Raw genomic sequence first — 14,158 nt, forward strand, 5'->3', positions numbered from 1 at the left:
AACAAAAAGAGTTTAAACACCTAGTGTATGTAAACTTTTAAATTTATGCTAAGTGCAGGCGTGCACTATCTCATGATTTGTAAGGTTCACATGTGCCAGGGGTGCTGGCCAGATGCCCGAGCATGGTAGAGTTTACTGTCATGACACAGTTGTGCACAATATTTATTGTCTGGATGGTCGTGCTCATATCTTGCTTTTTCAGAGGGCTCAGGACAAACACCACCTGCTCATTAAAGTTGTCCTTGAGCTCCCTGAGCTCACTGTCCAAGTTAAAAGATTCCTAACTAAAGACAAAGACTTTTTCATAAGCAGTAATCAATTTAATAAATTTTCACCACAGTATCCCACTGGTCTTTTCCAGCTTCCTAACTGCTGTGTAAGCACTTCCAATGCTACTTGTTGTCTTTCATGCACATACAATTGAAATGGCTTCTGCAAATTCAGGAGTCCCAATGTGGGAGCTTCTGTTACCTTTCTCTTTATTTCATCAAAAACCTTTCAGCATTCTGGAGTCCATTCGAACACTGTTTCTGGTCCTTTTGTAGCAGCATATAAAGGTTTGGCTATCAAGCCAAAATTTGGAATCCAGAGCCAACACACTATCCAGCCATTCCTAGAAACCCTCGCAATTGTTTCTTTGAAGTGGGAGCAGCAATTCTGCATATTGCCTCTATCCTGTCAGCACTCAGCTTTTCTCTGGCATCTCATTGTTGCAGATTGTCTTAAAGTTTTACTGAATCTTTCTATATTTTGTGTTTGATTGAGAAATAGTTAGCTATAGGAACAACTTGATTTTAAGAAGTTAACCTCCATGTTAGCTATGCTGCTTGTTATATGATGTTAGCACTTATTAACCAATGATGTATGGGTTGCTGTGCTGCTTGTTATCTGAGATTGTGTTACTTGAAGTCCCTATTCTATAGACCATAGTAATCTTAGTCCTTACTCTCTAGACCATAACCAAAGCACCTGGGTTCTGTTGTGTATAGTATGAGTTATTGGACAGCTTGGCAAGGCAGATGTCCAGCCATCCAATTTGGCAACAAAACGTACTTTTAAGGTGTCCTGAAGTGAACTACCTTCATTATAATACTAAAAAACACACCCACAGGTCAAGAAGACCCTTGCCCAGGTGAAGACCCTTCCTCTGCACAAGCGTAGTAAAAGAAGACACAGCAGATATTATAATTATATGCAAATTTCTAACCAACTGGGAGTGTACGACCTTGTAATTTTTGTGTATAAATGTAACAGTAAAATCTGCATAGGTGTGCTTGATTTGTGGAGATTCCACTGAGCACCCAGCGCTGCAATAGAGTGCCTGCTTCTTAATACTACATTGATGTTAAGAAGTTTTATTCCCGATTTCGGTGACAAGGGGGAGGTGATCTTTTATACTACTCTGTGTGGTTTATGTGAGAAACCACAGGCACTCCAGAGGCTGAAACAATTAATTTTATTGTAAACTTCCCTAATCTGTGTCAGGAGGAGCAAAAGTCTTGGCAAGTTCTTATTCCTATGAAAAATTCAAAGTAGAGAGAGAGACAGAGAGAAATGAAAGAAAGAAGTAGAAAAAACAGAAAGATAGGATCACTGCTCTTGGATACAGCGATGTCTCCTTGGTTAGCAAGTTGAACTCCTCTCAGCCAGCAAGTCTGGGGTCCAGAGTAGCAGAGTGCCCACATGGCTGAAGAGAGGTTGCCTTTTATAGAGTTGGATTCTCTCGGGATCCTCCCACAGGTGGAGACTCATTTGCATGCTTGCACATGATTTGTAGCAGTTCTAGAATGTTCCAGATGGTGGTGGTGGTGTCTGGTCCTTGATGGGCATGCATCATGTTATATAACATTGTCTCTAGGCGGTTTTGCCCAGGGAGTTGTCTCCAGGGCAGCCAATACAGGAAACTATCCCCCACTTTCATGGAGCATGACCACCTGTTCTGTCTCCACAACATCTGCCCAGGCAAAGACAAACTGCTCACCACAGACAACCGTCTAAAATCAATCTCTCAAGTAAAAGTATCCTTCAGTTCCTTCCATCTTTTGAGTTGTTTTGAGACAAAAATAAAGACTCTTGGCTATCACAGCTCCTCCTCATCTTGATTCATTCCTAATATAACTCAATTCCTTGGAATTTCATCTGATACCAATTTAAAGGGTAAATTGTCTGCAGTACTGATGTTGAACTGGTAACCGAAGATAGAAGCTAGGATTTACCTACTCAGTACTCATAACTGTTCTGGTAACATTATTATTATCTGGAAAGATGGTGGGATAACTTGAGTGCTGAAATGGATGGTTACAAACTTCAGAAGGGATAGGCAAGAAAGGAGAAGCGGTGGGGTAGCTCTGTATGTTAGGGAGTGTTTCGACTGCCTAGAGCTTAATGATGGTAACAACAAGGTTGAATGTTTATGGGTAAAGATCAGAAGGAAGGCCAAAAAGGTGGATATCCTGGTGGGAGTTTGTTATAGACCACCCAACCGGGATGAAGAGGCAGATGAAACATTCTAGAAGCAACTGGGAGAAGTCTCATGATCGCTAGCCCTCATTCATGTGGGAGACTTCAACCTACCAGATGTCTACTGGAAATACAACACAGCAGAAAGAAAACAGTCTAGAGGGTTCCTGGAGTATGTGGAAGATAACTCCCTGACACAGATGGTGAGTAAGCCAACCAGGGGACGTGCCCCACTGGACCTCCTGTTTACAAACAGGGAAGGACTGGTGGGTGAAATGGTGGTCAGAGGACATTTTGGCCATAGTGATCACAAAAAGAGAGTTTTTAATTCTCAGAGAAGTAAGGAGGCAGGTCAGCAGAACCACTACCTTGGACTTCCAGAGGGCTGACTTTGGCCTGTTTAAGAGCCTGGTTGACAGAGTCCCTTGGGAGGCAGTCTTGAAGAGCCAAGGGTTCCAGGAAGGCTGGACATTCTTCAAGAAGGAAGTCTTAAAGGCACAGGAGCAGGCTGTCCCCATGTGCCAAAAGACGAGCTGCCAGGGAAGAAGACCAGCCCGGCTGAACAGAGAGCTTTGGCTGGAACTCAGGGGGGAAAAAGGAGAGTTTACCACCTTTGGAAGAAGCGGTAGGCAATACAGGAGGACTGTAATAATATCGTGAAGTTATGCAGGGTGAAGATTAGAGAGGTGAAAGCCCAGCTGGAACTCAGGACGGCCACTGCCATAAAAGATAAAAAAAATATTTTTACAAATGCATTAGAAATAAAAGGAGGGCCAAGGATAATCTCCATCATTTATTGGATGTGGGAGGGAACATTGCCACAAAGGCTGAGGAAAAGGCCGGGGTATTTAATGCCTTCTTTGCCTCAGTCTTTAATAGTAAGACCAGTTACCCTCAGGATACTCAGGCCCCTAAGCTGTAAGACAGGGATGGGGAGTGGAATAAAGTTCCCACAGTTCAGGACCTGCTGCTCCACTTAGACAGGCATAAGCCTATGGGGCCAGACGGGATCCACTCAAGGGTAATGAGAGAGCTGGTGGAGGAGCTCTTCAAGCCGCTCTCCATCATTTATCAACAGTCCTGGCTAACCAGGAAGGTCCCAGAAAACTGGAGGTTAGTCAATATGACACCCATGTACAAGAAGGGCAGGAAGGAGGATCCGGGGTACTACAGGCCTGTCAGCCTGACCTCAGTGCCGGGGAAGGTTATGGAGCAGATCATCTTAGGCACAATCATGTGGCACATGCAGGACAACTGGAGGACTAGGCCCAGCCAGCATGGATTTATGAAAGGCAGGCCCTGCTTAAGAAACCTGATCTCCTTCTAAACAAGATGACCTGCCTAGTTGATGAGGGAAAGACTGTGGATATTGTCTACCTGGACCTTAATGAAGCCTTTGACACTGTCTCCCACAGCATTCTCCTGGAGAAACTAGCTGCTCATGGTTTGGACAAGTGTACTCTACACTGGGTAAAAAGCTGGCTGGCTGGCTGAGCCCAAAGAGTGGTGGTGAATGGAGATATATCTAGCTGGTGGCCAGTCACAAGTGGTGTTCCCCAGGGCTCAGTACTGGGCCAGTTCTGTTTAATATCTTTATTGACAATCTGTATGAGGGCATTGAGTGCACCCTCAGGAAATTTGCAGATGACACCAAGTTGAGGGGGGAGTGTTGATCTGCTTGAAAGCAGGAAGGCTCTACAGAAGGATCTGGACAGACTGGATTGATGGGCCAAGGCCAATTGTATGAGGTTCAACAAGGAAAAGTGCCAGGTCCTGCATTTGGGTCACAACAACCCCATGCAGTGCTAGAGTCTTGGGGAAGAGTGTCTGGAAAGCTGTCTGGTAGTAAAGGACCTGGGGGTGCTGCTTGACAGCCAGCTGAACATGAGCCAGCAGTGTGGCCAAGAAGGCCAATAGCATCCTGGCTTATATCTGAAACAGTGTGGCCAGCAGGACAAGGGAAGTGTTTGTCCCCCTGTACTTGTCACAGGTGAGGCCACACCTCAAATACTGTTTTCCGTTTTGGGTCCCTCAATTCAAGAGTGATGTAGAGGTGCTGGAACATGTCCAGTGAAGGACAAAGAAGCTGGTGAAGGGTCTGGAGCACAAGTCTTATGAGGAGCAGCTGAGGGAACTGGGATTGTTTAGTCTAGAGAGGAGGAGAGCTGGGGAGACCTTATTGCTCTCTATAACTACCTGAAAGGAGGTTGTAGGCAGTTGGGGGCAGGTCTCTTCTCCCAAATGACAAGCAACAGGACAAGAGGAAATGGCCTTAAGGTATGCCAAGGGAGATTTAGATTGGATTAGGAAAAATTTCTTCACTGAAAGGGTGGTCAAGCATGCATAGATGTGGTGCTTAAGGACATGGTTTAGTGATGGACTTGGCAGTTCTGGGTTAAACGGTTGTACTTGATGATCTTAAAGGCCTTTTCCAACCTAAATGATTCTATGATTTTTTGATTCTATTGTTTTGTTTCTAGTAATTTCTTACACATCTTCAAGAATGCTGCTGCTTAAATGTTTCCATATGTACACGTCCCTATTCCTACCCTGCTACTCTCTACTAACACTGTTAATAATCATAAAAAACCCAGAAAATTTTCATATTTGAAATTATTTGTGAAATTAATTTACCTTCTCAATAGCCTTTGTCAGCAAAGGGAGGGACTCCTAAACTGAAGTAAGGGAATGCCTGCTTGGGTCTCATGGAATGGTTTATTCATATCACTGCTAAAAATAAGCTTAACTTCTTACACACTGAAAAGGGTGTGTGATTTCTGGAGAGTTTTCTGCAGTGGACAGCTTTTCAAAGTAGTGAGGCGGGCTGTACTTAGGTGTAAATTTTCACTTCTCCTTTCACACCTCTCCATTGCAAACCTGCTCAAAACAGGAGGTCCATAGAACCAGATGCAGAGACTGCAAATTATGCTGTAAGAGACAGAAGTCTTCCTGCCTTGCTGCCATGGGGTATGATCCAAGAGTCAGTGATCTGTGGGTAGTTTTTAGAGGTTTAGACCGTAGTTAGTTTTGTTGTGCTAGTTTTGTCTGGGATAGAGTTAATTTTCTTCACAGTAGCTAGTATGGGGCTATGTTTTGGATTTGTGCTGAAAACAGTGCTAATGGTACAGGGATCTTTTAGTTACTGCTGAGCAGTGCTTACACAGTCAAGGCCTTTTCTGTTTCTCACACCACCCCACCAGCGAGTTTGCTGGGGGTGCACAAGAAGTTGGGAGGGGATAAAACTGGGACAGCTGACCCCAACTGACCAAAGGGATATTCCATACCGTATGGCATCATGCTCAGCATATAAATCTGGGGGAAGAAGGAGGAAAAGGGGGGGACACATGTGGAGTGATGGTGTTTTGTCTTCCCAAGTAACCGTTACACATGACAGAGCCCTGCTTTCCTGGAGATGGCTGAACACCTGCCTGCCAATGGGAAGTAGTGAATGAATTCCTTGGTTTTTTTGCTTGTGTTGCACAGCTTTTGCTTTACCCATTAAAGTGTCTTTATTTCAACCCATGAGTTTTCTCACTTTTACTCTTCTGATTCTCTCCCAATCCCACTGTGAGGGGAATGAGTGAGCAGCTGTGTGGTGATTAGTGGCTGGCTGGGGTTAAACAACAACAGTTGTTTGTCAGAGGATGAGGTTCTGCTTTGCACGTGGAAAACAGCATGTTCATATGTTAGTAAGATGATTGCTCCATAATTCTAGATAATTCTAGATAATCCAAATCCTTCGAGTTTATTTTACATTTATAATGCTTTTGTTGACCATTTTTCACCTCTTCCTTATGTCAGCAAGACATACTTTCAGAGTACACAGCACCAACAGTTCACTTTTGTTTTCTGTACAGATCATCCATTTATTGCAATAAATTTTATATTTGAAAAACAATTACAAATCTTTAAACTACAGGACTGATAAAGATACCTAACAATATTCTTAATTACTCTTATTTATTGTATTTTATTTTATTTTTTTCAAACATAAGTATTCAGTATAGGTATATTGGCTTACTATCTCAGTTTCTTCAGTGAAAAAAAAGATGATTATGGTCTCATTGGGAATTATTAATATTATCCCTGACTACTGAGTGTTCAGAATGATTTACATAATCTCTGGATGACAGGATAAAAATGAAATTGAACATATGACTTTCTTAATATGATATATTTTTATTTTAGAGTATTGAAGTTATTTGTGTTCAAGGACATTACTGTGGCTTAAAATTTGTATTTTTATATAATTGACTACAAATGTACTATATTACTTCTAAAAATAGTAATTAAAAAATTTTCTTCTATAATCTACCAACAGCGATCATGGAAATAATATCTGAAGAAGTTAGAACATTGCAAAATACCAGAAAGTAACTGTTGCATTTCATAAATAATAGCTATTACAGACATGCAAGGTTTGTGCAAGACTTATGTCTATACCCCAGAGGAGCAAGACAGGGCCTAGACTCACAAAGGTGGGGAGGTGCCTGTGCACTTTTTGCCTTTGTGGATATGGTACTAGGTGGACAAAACCATAGAGAGTCCGGGCTACAGAAACAAATTACTGTGCAGTAAGGCAAGAAGTGGATTTAGGATCTATGATGGCTTCTATTATGTCTCTGTCCTCAAACACAGTTAAACAAAAAAAAAGGTGAAGAGAAAAATAACTGGAAAGCCACTGCACATCTTTTTGACCTGGTAAGCTGCTTAAATTGTGCAAACTTCCACCGTTGGATTAGATCTAATTTCTTACCACACTTTGCATTAGATCCAGAACTCAGATGACAGTACCTTTAGTATGTTTTATCTCTTCTACTTGAGAAGTCTCTTCCCCTTGCATACAATGGGAAACTGTAAGGAACCAATATAATGATAATTGCTTTAAACATTGCTTAGTGCACAAACTCAAATGGAACTGGTGCAAAAAGTGGTTCTGCTCAAATTGGAGAGGAACTGAAATGAGCTGTTGCTGCAAAGTGAGCTGCTGTTGCCTAACTTGGTAACCACAAGTTGGTACAGGATGTAACAGCTGTAGGTCTTGTGAAGGCGAGATCTATCTAGAGCTTCCTGGAAGAAACTTCTGTGGTAATGTAAAGCAACTGCTCATGTGCACAGCAGGAGCTGCCTAAAACTTTTGGGGGTGTTCACCCTTCACGATCACTGATGAGGACCCCTTGTGACCACCAATCACACATTGACCTTGCACAGACACAGACAACACCTGCCCTTGCTTTGTACGTAAATGAGGAGGCATCCTCTCGAGAGCATAAAACCTGAATCAATGAAAGCTCAGGTGAGACCCCCACCACCAAGACATCTAGGGTGAAGAGGACCAATGGGACACTGCTGGATACATGGGTGGTCATATCTCTTCCCCCCCCCCCCCCCCCCCCCCTTTCTTTTTATTGAATAGTGACCATATCTAAGTAAAAACATGTGGGACGGGACTTGCTTATCCAGTTAAAGTAATTGTCATTGAGCTATCATATCTAACCACATGCTTTGTATTTTCTATGAATAAATCATAAACCTGGTTGGTTGGTGTCATTTCACCTTAATTCAGTCCAAGGGTATCACGAACTTGGTTGTTGGTCCCAAGGGAAGGGAAATCATCCTAAATGACTCCTTTCAGGTTGTGACAGAAACCAACATTAGAGGAAACATTTAGTGGTTGGGGTTTTTTCTTTAGTAGTATCACAGAACGGACTTATCATTGTTTGCCCATCTGCCTTCTTATAAAATAGCACATATAAGTACTGTGAGAGACCATATCTCAAACTGTCTCAAAGCTTGTTAGCTGAGCTCCTGCAGGACTTAACAGTTGTGAACAAATAAGGAGACAACAGCTGTCTGACATCAGTTTTTGGCCAGGGTCAAGGAAAGGCCATGCCACTGTGAGGGATGTGCCTAGACATGGACAATCACCCCTACCTACAAAGTAATCGCATGTGCCCCATGGAGGAATGCGGTAAGTGCCGTTGTCTGGGAGACAACCCCCCTGAACACCCTATAGAAGTCTGTGCCACCAAACAATAAGGGGTGATCCAGAGACCCCCATCACCTATGTGAACAGAGACTACAGACCAATGGGACGCCTTTGGATCCATGGTGGTGACAATCTCTTGCAACTCTGTCCCGACTGCTTGCTAGATTTCCTTCTTTCCTATCTTTCCCTCTTTCCTATAGCTAGTTTCTTACCACAACATGTGAACATTTTGTTTATATAAGCACACAATAAATTTCCTTAATTAGTGGCATTTGACCTCATTTGTATTTTAATCTCACTCTGGGTATAACAAAGAATCTCCCCGGCTCAGGTCTTTCTGGACCGGAACAAGTACTCAGAATTACTGGTGGTGTAAACTGAAAACAGTTCCTGGAGGGGAGAATTGGAACCAGTGTTTTCCACCCAGGATCACTATAGCCGTAGCAGGTGCTCCCTGGCTGCTTTTATTTACTGCATTTGGGACCGTGGGCAACTCAGATCCAGAGTCCACAACACTGAGAAATGACTTTTCCTCCAAAGTTCTGCTTTTCAGACTAAGAATTGACCTGAAGTCTTCCAGAAGTCACCTCTTTTATGACTTTGGCTCCCAGTCCTGACAGTCTTTGTGCAACAAAACACTTGAATATGCTAATATTATCTCTTCCCAATGTGTTGAGAAGTTCTTTGGTCTCTCTGGCTTTCACATATTGAAAACATCTACAACCACTTGACTTTGTAAGAGCTGTTAAGTACAAAATTCCACAAAAGGAATTAAGTTCTATACCTCTGTTTCAAAATTAGTCATGGGAAAGAATCAATTGCTCAATATCTAATTACATATGGATTTATAAGGAAATATATTATTGTATTCTTGACTAGGAAGGGCCTTTGGTGAGGTTAGTGGAGTAGTTGGAAAAGTTGAGATAAGCCACGTGCTGTGTTGAACTTCATTTTGTAGCAGCTTGCATAACCCTAAGAATCCAGCAGGTGGGTCTTACAGAAATAAATATTTTTAAACGGTATAAAAAATTATAGAACATTAAACAGTGCTTTTGCTGATAGAACACTAACATTAAACTGAACAAATATAGAATTATTTTTAAAATTGAGCTATTACAGAATAGAGGCTTGATATCTTCCTGTTGAGACAGAAACTCATTTTTTTATGAATCTATCTTGGGAGAGGGTAAAGGAGTGGCAGGACTGCTTAAGTAGAAATAGAAGCCAAGGTCCACAACAGGCTGCTTCAGCCTCTTTCTACTGTGCTTTTCTCCTTAGTTGGGCTCTAACAACTAACATGGCAGTGTATTAGCATTGGTAAATCTAATTGTAAGGGCTCTGTGAGGGAGTGAGTGTTGTAGGGAAATGTAATCAAGTGCTCACAAAACTCTAATCTCTTTGTGGCATTAATACACAGTGAGAAGCGGGCTTAAATATCCACCACACATGTGAATGTCATTCTATTCAAGTATCCTGGGCCTCCATGGAGACATATACCCAAAGGATACTAGAAAGATCTCAACTACCTTTAACAAGGGCTAGTTTTGATGCAACAACCTCTGTGTAACTGTCTTCATTTACATTTCAAAGACAGGTAATAACTAAAGAAAAAAGCAAAGTGTGGTATTATACTTACCTTACTGAATAGCTTATAAGTTTCTCCCATCTTTTCATCTGCTAGACAGATGTTACTCATTATAAAGTACAGTTCAACCATCTTCTCACTAAAGTCCTCATAAGCATCTGCTTTTCCTTTTAAGAAGTCTTTCACTGGAGTGTAGGCCTACAAGAAAGAGAAAGATGCAACATATCACATGCAAATATACTTATTTTATTAAATATATCAATTTTTAGGAGGCTTTTTTGAAGTCTTGATTTGTGCATGCTCAGTGCACTGCAGTTCTCCCAGATGTTCCCAGAGATGGGGTACTTTTGTCAAGCTGCATGTGGGAAAATTACTTTGGGGGGGAATTAGAGAAAAATGGGACCTAATAGAAGCACAGTATTACAGAAAGATTTTTGGGGTAAAATACAGCTATTGCTTTCAGGATGGTTGGCATGCACAGAATCTACTTTACTACAGCTCCCTAAGCAACACACTCTGCGATCTCAGCACCTGCTGATAGGAGTATCAGAGGGTAAAGCAGAGTGGAGACACCACAGACAGGCTCTGTCGTGCTCCCTGCAGGAATGGTAACTTGATGGTACCACACAGCTGATAAGCTGCATAGCAGTCGTCACATGAAGAATATATGAGATGTCCACTGCTGAGCCAACCACTGTGGCGAAATTACTACTCTGTCACAAACTTGTATTTTGTATAATAAAAATCTCCAGCTGAAGTTCATTTTGTATAAGTCTCCAGAAATTTGAGTAGTTGTGATAAGGGATTTGACTCAGTGATGCTGTCAGCAGAGGTCCCTGAATAGGTTGGTTGAATCACCCTCTGATACAGTGGGCTGTCAAAACACAGGTAGCAGACAGGCTGGTTGGACCCAAGGGTCTCATCTTTCTTGGGAAACTGACAGGCTGATCAAATAGAAATGGTTTGAGGAAATCCTCCTTCTTAACATGACACTTATGAATAATCTTTAACTGTGAACAAACTCTCTTTCTCTCTCCCCTTTAGATATAACCTGTTGTCCAAGTTTGAGACTAGGAATAGATCCAGCTGCACCTAAACTGTGAGAATTTAGAAAGCAAGGGAGTCTACTCTAAACCTCATGATTCGATGGGAGTATCTCCTTTACTCTTTTATAACTTTGATCTTTATAAACTGTTTCCAACTCTATTCTGACTTGATTTCAACTTGATTTATCTCTGTGCATTTACTCCATGTAATAAGTAATAGAGTGAACCTTGCTATTGAATCTTGTGCAGTCGTATTTCCACAAATTTATATTAAACCTATTTCACTTAAACTCTTTGGTGGTAATTCTTTAAGTGACTTGACCTAACCACTCCTTTTGTGACACTGGTTCACGCTAGAAGCTGTGTTGAGCCCTTGCTGTTCTAGGCAACTCTCTGCCTTGGGAAGGTGGAGGTATGGCTCTGTGCCAGTGGACCAGTCAAGTAAGAAGAAACCCCACCAGAAATAGCACATCAGAAGCCCAAGCAAAGCCATAAACACAAAAGCTAATTAGAAAAGAAGTTTTCATGCAGGCTGCTGCTCTATCCCAGCCAAAACCAGGACAGTATCCACCCCTTATTCCATACCATGTACGTCATGCTTCACTTTCCAATACACTGTCACCTTTCCCTTCCCTCTTTCTTTCTCTCTCTCTCTCTCCCCCCATAATAAGTAAAAACAACATGTCCTGGTTTCAGCTGGGATAGAGTTAATTTTCTTCTTAGTAGCTGGTGCAATGCTGTGTTTTGGATTTGATATAAAAATAATGTTGATAACATACTGATGTTTTTAGTTGTTGCTAGGTAATGTTTATACTTAGTCAAGGACCTTTCAGTTTCTCAGGCCTTGCCAGCCAGAGGGCTGGAGGGGCACGAGAAACTGGGAGGAGACACAGCCAGGACAGCTGACCCAAACTAGCCAAAGGAATATTCCATACCATAGAATGTCACGCTGGGTATATAAACTGGGGGGAGTTGGCTGAGGCCTGCGAATCACTGCTGGGGGACTGGCTGGGCATTGGTCAGCAGCAGGTGGTGAGCAATTGTTTGTGCATCACTTGTTTTGTTTTCTCCCTTCCCCTTGGATTTTATTCTTCTCCCCTTCTCCCTCCTTTTCATTACATATATTATTATTATTCATATTATTCATATTATTACTATTATAAGTTTTACCCCTATTTTATTTTAATTATTATATTGTTCTTATCTTTTTCCTGATTCTCCTCCCCATCCCTGGGGAGGGGGGGGGGAGCGAGCAAGCATCTGTGTGGTACTTCGTTACTGGCTGGGGTTAAACCATGACAGTCCTTTTTGGCACCTAATGTAGGGCAGAAGGGTTGAGATAAAGACAGGTCTGACTAGCGTGTGATAAAACAAAATTGTTATGTGTTCTTTGTATTGGTTAAATAATCACTGGCCACAACATCATTTTCTTTGCTGTCAAAGTTGCTGCCCATGATGTCAGGGTTGCATTATGTACTTTACTTGCAGTATGTGTTCCCTGTGGTGCTGTTAATCGTCCTTGGTGTCTGCGTTAAAGTTATCATTGTGTTGTACTTTATAATGCTGGTTTATGATATAATAGACTATAGGCCATGAAACTAATCCGGTCTGTATACTCAGTATTGCCGTCGCCCTTGTTCTTCGGGTGCCCTCTGGCGGGAATTATTGATAATTGCACCATTGGCTTTTTCGGAGAGCCAATCACGAAATTTATCTTCCTACACCTTCCCATTCTCTTCTAGGCCAATTACAGAAGCCTTTAAGGCCTTTGAAAACTTTGAGTATCCTTGAAATATTGAGACCAGCATATTGGTGGCCCTGATTCTGTTGCTGGGAACACTGTATGTGCTGCAAACTTTGTTGAGAATTAAGCAACTAGCTGCAGCTAGTCCGACCCCTGCAACAAGCACTGCAGCTACTCAAACCCCAGCAACAGGCATTGCACGTATTCCAACCACCACGACAAGCACCGCAGACACTCAAACCCTAACTGCTGATAAGTACTGCAGGCACTCAAATCCTAACTGCCGCGACAAGCGCTACAGCCATTCAAAACCCATGGATAGGTACTGTGGCTACTCCAACCACTGCAACAAGCACTGCAGCTACTCAAACTTTGATGATAGGCACCGTGGCTACTCAAAATGCAGCAAGTGCACTACTCCAGCCCCCATGACGAGTGATGCAGAGGACCAATCTGTGTCTGTATCAGTCACTCCTATACAGAAAAAAGTAGTGGACATGGAAAACACCTCATTTAGTAAAGGAAGATTAAGCAGGGACATCACAGGAACAGAAGGAAGAGGCAGAACAAGAGGTAACCACTAGATTCCTACCCCTGAATGAGCTGCAGATTATACAATAAGATTTTGCCTGTCATCCAGGTGAGCACATTGTCACCTGGTTGCTTTGATGCTGGATAACAGGGCTAATAGTTTGGAATTAGAGGGCAGAGAAGCCAAGCATCTGGGATCACTTTCTAGGGAAGAGGGCATTGACAAGGTGATTGGAAGAGAGACACAAGTCCTCAGTCTTTGGAGGTGACTTGTCAAGCGTGAAGGAAAAATAGCCCTTCAAGGAGGATATTACATGTCACCAAGGCAAGTGGACTGCAATAGAGGGAGGTATCCAGTACCTGAGGGAATTAGCTGTGCCAGAGATGATTTATTATGACCAGAACAACACACAATTACTCACAGATCCCAACAAAGTCCTATGCACATGACCCTAATTAGCCAAGGGGGTATTCCATACCATAGAACGTCATGCTGAGTATATGAACTAGGGGGAGTTGGCCAGGGCCTGCCAATTGCTGCTCAGGGACCAGCTGGGCATCAGTCTGCAGGTGGTGAGCAATTGTGCATCACTTGTTTTCTTTTATCCCTTCCCTTTGGATTTTATTCCTTGCCCCTTCTCCCTCCTTTTCATTATAATTGTTATTATTATATATTTTCTATTTTTATTTTATTTTAATTATTGAATTGTATAACCCTCAAGTTTTACATTCCTTCCTGATTCTTCTCCCCATCTCCTGGGGGGGGGGGGGGGAGCGAGCGAGCAGTTGCATGGCGCTTAGTT

This window comes from Falco naumanni, chromosome W (genome assembly GCF_017639655.2).
Source record: "Falco naumanni isolate bFalNau1 chromosome W, bFalNau1.pat, whole genome shotgun sequence".
NCBI classification, from domain to species: domain Eukaryota; kingdom Metazoa; phylum Chordata; class Aves; order Falconiformes; family Falconidae; genus Falco; species Falco naumanni.